The sequence below is a fragment of the Haliaeetus albicilla genome, chromosome 2, assembly GCF_947461875.1.
Source record: "Haliaeetus albicilla chromosome 2, bHalAlb1.1, whole genome shotgun sequence".
NCBI lineage: Eukaryota > Metazoa > Chordata > Aves > Accipitriformes > Accipitridae > Haliaeetus > Haliaeetus albicilla.
Window position 1 is genome coordinate 27,078,123 of NC_091484.1, and position 10,454 is coordinate 27,088,576.

General features: G+C 44.8%; 1 protein-coding gene across 2 annotated transcripts in view; it reads right to left on the reverse strand.

Moving 5' to 3' along the window:
- CUL1 (cullin 1) overlaps positions 1 to 9,540 on the reverse strand; it is a 54,009-nt gene extending 44,469 nt beyond the window's left edge. The window contains exon 1 of one of the 2 annotated variants that reach the window (XM_069811846.1): positions 9,384 to 9,540. The gene's annotated coding sequence lies outside the window, so the exon portion shown is untranslated. Of the gene's footprint in view, positions 1 to 1,228; positions 1,366 to 9,383 lie in introns of those variants that run through there. The other variant, XM_009926788.2, reaches the window with a different exon arrangement.
- Positions 9,541 to 10,454: the final 914 nt, after the last annotated feature.

The window sequence follows — 10,454 nt, forward strand, 5'->3', positions numbered from 1 at the left end:
TTCATATATCCTCTCTTACCAAACATGGAGAGTTTCACAGATAGGACACTGCAAATGATCCATCCTACAAACCAGGCTTAAGATTCCTCTTGAAGTCATGCAAACACACACCTTTTGAAAAGGCATGTAAATGCAAAGTACAGAGCTGAGAACAATATACCTCCCTCCACTGCTAGTTAGCCTGTAAGATACAATCTACACGATTAATCAGATATAAGCACTGAGGCAGGGTGGGGAGACATTTAAAAATTCTCTTTGCTTTCACCTTTTACTTCTTTGCCTTTACAATTTATAAGCTATTTCTTGGAAAATTTTTTCCAGGTTAAAAAACGTCTCTTGAATCTTAAAGGAGGCAACCTCCATTCTAGCACACATTTATGTTTGATGGAGTGGAAAGAGACAAGAGAAATAATTCTGTTCTGTCCCTATAATCACTTGCACTCACAATTTATGATTTCAGAGACTTTTTATACCCATGCACCTGCAAATTAATTATTTTGTGTTTACTTGACTTCAGCTGAGGTTACCATTATGAGCTCAAAACTATAATGTAACAGCTTAGTTGAGCCATGGTCTGGCATGCAAGATTTTATAGCACTGACATTTCTGTCCAGAAGTATTTTAGGTCACTAAATAGACAGACTATAAACTAGGCAGACAGCTTATGCATGTAAAGTGACCCAATCCTTAAAGCAAGACTAGGACCAAGCATAATGTCCTTAGCACTTTACATGCTACAAATGTGTAATTAATCAAGATCTGGAGAATCTGTCTATAGCAAACATTTCCACTGTGCCCCAGCAAAATGAAACCACAGCTATTGTAAAAAAATGGTTATTCCAGAAATCATATCAGTAACAGAAGAGAAATATTACAATCTTTTCTCCCTTTTCAATATCTAAGATATTTAAGAGACAAATTATGCAAATTATAATGTTCAGTTCCTCTGTATTATTACAAAATACTGAGTTTCATGTAGTATGAAAAGCTTTAGCTCATCTTATTTTCAAGAGAGTTAAATTCAGTTCATCTCATTATGAGAAAAAGGCAGATGTATATACATACATACACTCCTCCCTTCCAAAAGTTGTCTTTGGGTGGTTAAAAGCATTCTGAACAGCATTTTTTACAAAAAAAGTAGTTTAGAGTAGAAGTATGCCTAATTTGCCAGTAGTTCAATACCAAGTTGTGTAAATTTGGTGTAAAGTTTGAGCAGTTGTTACTTTACCTCTCTGACAATGCCTTCATTCAGGGCTTCAGTGTTCTTCCCACATCCCCTCCTCTATGTGTTACAGCTCTGACCAATGATATCCAAAGTGCTATAAGGAATACACCCCTGCATTACTTCATGTGCCAATGATATAGCTGCCAGCTGAAAAAATAAAACAAAAGCCTGGATGTGTTCTTCACAGCTAGAAAGACACTTAAATTCACCTTTATTTTCAAATTTAAACAGAATATATGGAAGTAACTTGGAAGTACAGTTTTTACACCTTTCTTATTTACTTAAATTATGCATGATCATGTCCACTAAAAGCCTTTGTAACTGACATGGTTTTAATTTGGATGCCCGATTACAAAGCTTTTTCCAAAACACAAATGACTATTCCTCAGAAGAGTATCAAGCAAGTTTGAGCGTGCCGCTTTTTCACTTCTCTTTGCCTATTCTTTTATCAGTTTTTTAACATTCTTCCTTTACTTCTTGATTTCAGCTTTACCCTTGTCTTCCTTGAGCACAGTTCCTGCAACTTTTGACAGAAATCTCACTACAGTAATGCAATAGCTAATACAAAACAAGAAAACCTCCATATACATGCTGCCTAATGAACAGAGGCTAGGTCTAGACTAGACAAGGTTTGCCGATGTATCTGTACAAGCAAACTCTCCCTTCCGCATTTGCAGCTGAAGTAAACTTTGGTCAATATTAACAATCCTGCCAACAAGTAAAGTTTCACAGTAGTCTGACTGCAACAACATCAACTTTGCAAATAACATAAGGGACTATATCCTTACTACTCTACAGGTAAAACTTTTCAGGTTTCATTTGGCCATCTATAAGAGTTCACTTTTTTGCTGTTCAAGTAATCCTTATGCACAAAGTTTGCACACTACTCCTAAACTGAAATGTCCTTTCTAACCTGAGGTCTCAGGTTTTCCTGTGCTACAAACAGGATGCAGATCCTGCAGTGTTTTTTAACTGAGCCTGCAGTAATAAGCTTCATGGGTTCTTAAAACACTGATTATTCTCAGCTCTTACATCTTGGAAAAAGGAAGGCTGCAGACTAGGAAAAGAGCAACACTGTGTGCAGAGAGAATCAAGTCAAGATACGAGCACGCTGAAGAGGAGGAAGAAAGGTTTACACAAGACAAAGGGCCTTGAGTATTCCCACTCTCTTTGGCTTAAATCATATATAGATACAACCTGCAAAAAAACAACAAAAACAAACAAACAAAACTAAACAACAAAAATCAAATACACATAAGGACAATGCGCATGAAGATGCATTTCTTGAATCAGCCAGGAAGATGCAGAAAATGAAAATGAGGGAGGACAAGTCATGAGAACACAATGCTAAATATCCAACATACCAAGCAGAAGACAGAACAATATACCTTGGGTTTTTTCAGAAAGCAAGGAAATAAAAACAGAAAAAAGAAAAAGTGGCAGTGGGGAATCATATCAAGTGCAATTTAGCAAGAACGAACACAGAAGGAAACTCTGAAATACCTTGGGCCAGTTTAGAGACCTTAATGATCCCATAAGGACAATTCTTCCACATAACTGCTTTCCTAAAAGCTCTAACCAGCCATCAAAACTTTAACTAAATCCAACTTAATAACCTAAACCATCATGATGCTACTGGTGTCCACCAAGAAAATCCTGGTATGGTCTTACAGTCCACTTCAGACACACCATGATTTCCATCAGAACCCACAGGGCAAGCCTCTGAACCCCGATGCAAATTCCCCTCCATTATAACAGCACTTAGTGCCCCACAACATACACTTTCATACTGACCTGTTAGACACAAACAGGAATTTTTCACCTGTAATAATGTTTCCATACAAAGTTTTCTCATGCTCTTGGAAGGCGGTGATTCTTATCAGTAACTTTAAAAAGTACTAACATTAACAAGCAAAAAACAATTCTGGCTGGAATCTCTTCGCAACAGCTTGCTAATTCTACAGTGTCTTCCATCTTCTTACTTTTGCAAGAGCTCAACTGATCAAGGCAATGCAGTTTGCCACTTCAATTTATAAATAAAGATTATGGTCACACCGATTCATCTTGCAAACAGTCTGACATTTTCAGATGTTCAAATATACCACAAAAGCATGGCTTAAATACTGAAGAGCTTCCTCCTATATTCACCTTCATGCTGATTCAGAAATTATGAGGATTGCAACTATCATATAGTAAAAACAGTCTACAAATCAAGGGCTGTTGCAGCTGCTCACATTCATTTTTTGCATGTGACAAAATCACTACCCTGTGAAAGCTGCTGCCTCTTTTTTTTTTTTTTTTAAAGTCAGGTCTACATTAAGTACACTTCCTATATTTTCTACAACTCTCTTTCCCCCCCCCCTCAATTCAGTCCTCCAAACTTTAGATAAAACTTCCAGAGGACAGTCTCCATTGCTGTGAGACTAGAGGAGCTTGCAAATTTACATAAGAAATTAAGTTTAAATTACAGAGCAAAAGAAGGTGAACTAAGGTCACACCAGCACAGAGCAACAAAAAGCAAAGCTACATCAGATGAAAATTAAAAATAGAAAGAAGAAGTTTCTGAGTTCAGCTATGGCTGAAACTGCATTCCTAATAACCCAAATTCTTGTAGCTCCCTGCTTTAAATTTAAAAAATTAACTTCTGTCTACCTTGTATATTAATGAATTGAATACTTCTGGGTCCCAGTAGCAAAACCACCAGTATCTCCATGAAAATGGGAGAAGCATGTGCATGCCTTCAAAAGATCAGTATATTACCAGAGCAGAGTAAGAAGCTGCCCGCGCTGCAAAAACTTTCTATCATCATGATCCTCACCATCCTATGTGTGAATAAAAAGTTTCCATTTCTCCTCCACACCAACACCAAGTTTGAGACATACAGCAACATTAAGTAGAGCAAATCTAATGAAATCCAACGACCAGGAGCGTTTTACATCACCTTTATGTACTTATAATTTAAAGAAAAACAGAAGTCAATGGTATCGACCTGATATTCTAATCTAGTGCATAACTACAAAGACCTCAAAGAAAATGTATTTGATCCTTTAGTTTTAGTACTGATGTCAAGCAATGCCTCATACCTGGCTAGACCAAGCTACAGCAGTGAACCTTCTGACTCCAAAACCAGAACACTCAAAAGGGGAAGAAAAGGAGATAACACCAATTTTCCCTGAGTTTTTGGAAGAACATCACATCAAAGTTATACTGTTTATTCAAGAATCATAGAATGGTTTGGGTTGGAACGGACCTAAAGATCACCTAGTCCAACCCCCCCTGCCATGGGCAGGGACACCTTCCACTAGACCAGGTTGCTCAAAGCCCAATCCAGCCTGGCTTTGAACACTTCCAGGGATGGGGCATCCACAACCTCTCTGGACAACCTGTTCCAGTGCCTCACCACCCTCACAGTGAAGAACTTCTTCCTTACATCTAATCTAAATCTACCCTCTTTCAGTTTTAAAACCATTGCCCCTTGTCCTGTCACCACATACCCTGGTAAAAAGTCTCTCATCATCTTTCTTATAAGCCCATTTCAAGTATTGAAGGGTGGCAATAAAGTCTCCCAGAAGCCTTCTCTTCTCCAGGCTGAACAACCCCAACTCTCTCAGCCTTTCTTCACAGAAGAGGTGTTCCATCCCTCTGATCATTTCTGAGGCCCTCCCCTGTACATGCTCTAACAGGTCCATGTCTTTCTTGTGCTGGGGGCCCCAGAGCTGGATGCAGTACTGCAGCTGGGGTCTCATGAGAGCAGGATAGAGGGTGAGAATCACCCCCCTCGACCTGCTGGTCATGCTTCTGTTTACAAGTGCAGGATACAATTGGCAAAGAAGGTAGGGCAATCTTGAGGATAAAGTACAAGAAATCCCAACTCTGGCAAAATACATATGACTCTATACCAGTTTCCTGAAGTACAAAATGGAATTAATGTTTTCCTATTCTCACAGTAGCCTTCATTCATTTTTTTCAAGTTTCACAGATGAAGAGGGATTTGAAAAATGTTACATTAAATAAAGTGGAATGTAATAAATGTTTGGTTTATTTTAAAAAAATATATTTGATTTTGACCTGTATCATTTATAAGAACAGGTGAGGTAGCAACATAAAGCAGTTCACTGTTGTGGCATCAGAGGTTCTGTGGGTAAAAAGAAAACTGTCAGAAAATTACCCACTGGGACACACATTATTTCCTAAACCAGTGCTTTTCCCACCAGCTGTGCTGCAACTATTCCCTGATTTAACTTCATATAACTACTCATGCTGGATAATGCAACAAGTGTTTAAATCTGACAATGTTCTATCTCTGTAGTTATATTAAAGGCTACAAGTTACAGCACTACAGTGGGGCACATCAGCTCAGGACGCTTTTATTACCAAGTCACTTAGTCATGCCTGTAACAGGTCTGAACTGCGGTGTTGTAGAAACATCAACAGTCGATCTGTAGTAGTTCTTCCATTGAAAAGTCTACAATTCTTATAATAAAATAGCAAGTTACTTATGTAGACAAGCTCAACAGCTCTCTAATTTTCCAACCATTAGATTTTCTTGCCTTTTCCTTACTGAAATTTGCCCTTTAACAAGTAAGGGAAACTCAGTGGTCTCCATGACAAATTAAAAATAATAATAGTTTAAATTTGCACGCTGTATAGGTTACAACTTTTACCTAGACCTCTAAATGTTGGTTCCAACAACAACCACTTCTTTATATGGAGATTATCTTGAAAATAGAGTAATTAAAAAGTTTTTATTAGTTTACTCTTGCCAAAAAAACAATGCTGGCACCTAAGCAGTCTGTTTAAAGCAAGTTCACACATTCCTAAAGCACATGCACAACTTCCAAGGCCAAATTTTACACACTCTTCTTTCTTCCGGCTCTGTGCAGCAGGAAGACTCTATCAACCTGCAGTCTGCTGGGACTGCCGTGCATGTCCTCCTGGCACACTCATCCAAGTGGGACACCTACTCTGTTTTCCTCCTGATGCACACAGACAGACCCTGTTGTACAGCATGGGAAGTACAACAGCGTAGCCATTCTGTTGAACAGCAGCACTGATCCAGACACCTTACACTTTAATTTGATTCTGCCCTTGTCAAGTTAGAAAATCCTGGTTGAAAAGCGTAGTATACATGACATTGGTACTACAACCCCCTCACTTAACATTCATGATACAAATTTTTGATGTTGAGAGTGGTATAAATGCAAGTAGGACATCTTTATAGCTGTTTCATCCATGAGGAATTTAAAAAAAAAAAAACACAAAAAAACCCAACAGAAAAAAGCAAACCAAAAACCGAAACTTCAACGCCAAGAGAGAAGACTCCAGGTATATCCAATTCACACAACCATGGACACCCAGGATGTGACTCATCATTAAGCTGGGCCCTACCGAAATATCTGTGACTACACAATACTAGGCACTACTTGAGACACACAACAGATGAAAAGCAGTACTCAAAGATCTTAATATGTAAGTTATAAGAAAAGATTTTTAAGCTGAATATCTGAAATAACTTTCTCAAAGGACTCAGTATTGTTTTCATAACAATGCACCTAAAATTTAAGACCTTGCACCAAGACTAAGCTAAACTCAAAAAAGCCACCCCCAAATCAGAATCCAAATAAGGGTGTGAATCAATTTAGCTTAAATTAAATTATTTAAATTAAAGCAATGCAATTTTCTCATGCCAACAGTCTAAGTAACAGGCCCAAGTTATAAGTGAAGTTCAAACCAGTGGAAAAAGGATTAAGGTGGAAGAATAATCATTTAGTTAAACCAGCACAACTATTTTGACAGCCAAGGAGCAGGGTGCATATGCTTAATTTAGGTCCCTAAACTAAGAAACTTCTCTGCATGATTCCTGGATAGGCGATGGAGGGTTTCCTTCCAGGGTGGCAATTCAGATCAGAAGCCTAGCTCAGTTGCTCTAAGCTGTTGTCAAGTTACTAGGATCTGCATGTACTCAGCTGAGAAAACAAGAAGCTGTTAACACTAGGCACTGAACCTGGATTCTAGTGTTAGGTGTATAAATTACTCCTGAGATCAAATGTGTTCCCCATGCCTCCATGGGACAACTACCTCCAGCGTTTCAACTGCACCTCAAATATATGGTGATGATGTGACTATGAAATGTAACCAATCTTAAGAAGCAAAGCAACTAAGAGAGACGTAAAATAAGAAGCTGGGCAACAAATACTGAAAAACAAGAGAAGTCACAAAGCTGAAGGAAAAGACTTCTTTCTAGTAGAGTCACCAGCAGAGACACAAAGTGTCAATGCAACACAGATACCTAACCATCAATACACAACATTACAGAGGTCCACTGTGAGCATCTCTGGAGTAAAAACTATGCACCATGGTACCTGCAAAGTATCTTACTACTTCCCCAAAGAAGATGCATCCCAAACACACTCCATATCAACCATTCACAATATGTTATTACAAACCAAATTTGGCCTAATTTAAGTTACATGGCCACTAGGTATTTCTCATCCCCACAGACCATTCTTCCTAGTCTTGCCAAAAGGGTTTCCAAAACAGACTTTTTCCCCCAGACTAGCATCAGGGTATGTGTGTGTATTAGGTGGTACGTATTTGATTATATATGAACACACATACTGGGGGAAAGGTTGTTGAGGAAGTCAGTAACAAAACAAATGAAAACAAAATAAGGTAAAACAAGTAATCTGTGTCCTCTTAGTACTGACAAGTACACAGATAACCTAGGGTTAAATTTCATTCTCCTCAAAGGCACAGCTGGAAGATTTAAATACAAAGTGGGGGAGACAGCATGTAAGTCTACAAAGGAAAGGAGTATGTGGAAAGGAAAGAGTATTAGGTGAGATCACAAGGAAGGTTTTGATGACAGAAAAGAAGATCAGAAGAACAAAAAAACGTGGTGAAGGAAAACAGCTACTGGGAGGAAGAAAACTGAAAGGAGAAAGGTAATAGGGGGATAACAATGGTGATGGAATATAATTTGAAGAGGAAATAAGAAGGACGGGAAAAGAATCCCAGTAAGGACACAGTTAGCTTTCAGTGGCAAAAACTACTGGGAAACAAATGAGGTGATTATTTGCAATGACAAAAAACTGCAGGACTAGTCATCTGGACAGAGGCAATAAACACACAAACAACCAGACAGATTAAAAGGTTACAGGGGCACCTTCTCTGGTAAGCCACAACAGTAGGTGGCAACAAGGGGAAGCCTGGTACGCAGTCCTTGATGGAGAAACCTGGAGAAGGTGACAAGGAGGAGCTGTGGGAAATATCCCCCAGCAGCCACGGTGGTACTGGGGACATGGGGGAATTTCTCTAGGCACAACCAAACAGCTCCTAGGCAGACCAGAGCACTGCCAAGGCTCTGGGGATAGCTGCCATACAAGAGGGTGAAAGGAGGCGGCACAGAGAAAGACGGGGAGGACGGAAGGCAGGTGGACACCTTAAAAGAGTGGCCAGTGAGAAAAGCTCACGGGGAGAAGAGAGCACAGGCCTGGGACGCGCAGGGCCCGGGATGGCTGTGGTGGGCAGTCCCGGGGGCCGCGGGGCAGAGCGAGGGCGCGGGGCTGCGGGTGGACAGGCCCGAAGGGCCGGGGTCTAAGAGCCCGCGGGGCGGGAGGAAAAGGCAGGGGCAGCCACCGAGGCGGTCCCGGCCATGCGGGGGCCGCGGTCACGGGGGAGGGCAGGGAGGCGGCAGGGAGGCGGAAGGGAGGGCCGGGCCGGGCCGGCACGGGGAAGGAGGGAGGAGGGAGCGGGCAGGGCGGCCGGCCGGCCGGCGGGGCCAAAGGAGCCGGGCAGCCGGCGGGGCGGGCTCCCGCGCCCCAGTGGGGAAGATGCATTTCGAGTGCGCAGTTAGCGGCCTCCCCGCTCGCAACCGGGCCCGCGGCTCCTGAGGCCGGATCTGCGAGCGGGCCGGACGGCCGCTCCCGCCGCCTCCCTCCCTCCGGAGCCAGGTGCGCGCCCGGGAGAATAAAGGCGGGCGAGCAGGCCGGGCCGGGCCCAGCCTCCCCTTCCCCCGCTCCCCGCGGCGTGACTCAGTGCCGGGCCCCGCTCCGCCAGGCCCGCGCAGCCTCGGCCCAGCGGGGCCGCCTCCGCCGGGGCCGGGCCGGGCCCGGCCCGGCCTCGCTGCGACACAACGCCGCGGCCTCCCCGCACTCACCAGCATCGCGCGTCCCGCAGAGTCAGGCCGCGTCCGCCCGCCCCTTCCGCCTCCGCCAGGCCCGGATCTGCCGCCGCCTCCCCCCCAGCGCGGCCCGGAGAGCGCGGAGGCGCCGCCCCTCTCCGCCCGCCCCGCCCCGCCCCGCCCCGGCGCGGCCCGGCCCGGCCCGCCTCGGCTCACGGCGCGGGGAGGCCCCGCGGCCTGCGGGGCGGCGCGGCGGGGCTGGGGCCTGCGGCTGTCCGCGCCGGGAGGGACCGCCCGCTGCCTCCTCTTCCCTCAAGGCGGGCGAGGGGCGCCGCGGAGGGAGGGGGGGCCGAGGCGGCAGCGCCGCGGGGCCTCTCCCCGCCCGGCCGGCAGGGCCGGGACAGCTCGGGGTGACCCGAGCCCGGCCGCCGCCGCCTCGGCCGCTCCCGGCCTCGGCTGCCTGAGAGGAGAGCCGTGGCAGGTCGGGGCCTGGCCCAGCCGCGCTGAGGCCGCCGGCAGGGGTCGGCGGGGCTGGGGAGCTCGGCCCCTTCGCGGAGCCTGGCCGCCGGCTTGAGCCCGCTGGGGCGGGAGGTCGGTGGCGCGGGGGGTGGCCGGCAGACCGGCATCTCCTCGGCCGCCAGGCCCCTGCCCTGCCTGCGGGGTCATCGCTCCGACTCCCCCCCCCAAGTTAGTCCTTTGTATTTACGAGAAACGTGGGCTTCTGGCGTGGCCTCGACGTACTGAGGTGCACCATACCCAGTCTGGGAGCCCGCGTGGGTGTGTGTTAAGCTGCGCGTTAACAGCGTCTCCTTGTCGAGCAAGTGTTAAAACTAAGCTGCGAGGCTCTCCTCTGAATGATTTGCATCGAGAGTCATTACCCCGAGGTGGACATTGCATTGCAAACTTCGATGGCGGTTAAAGTGCTGCTGTCATTAAGAACATAGCTGGAAATCTTTTTGTAGTGGTGAATTTCAGATTAGTAAGAAAACTTAGAAAACAACACTGCAGAGAGAGGAACAGGGCAGAAATTGCAAGAGGAGGTTTTGTTGTTCAGCTGCGAGCTGGTTGGAAGATGTGTGAAGGTATTTGGTCTCATTTAGGGATAAG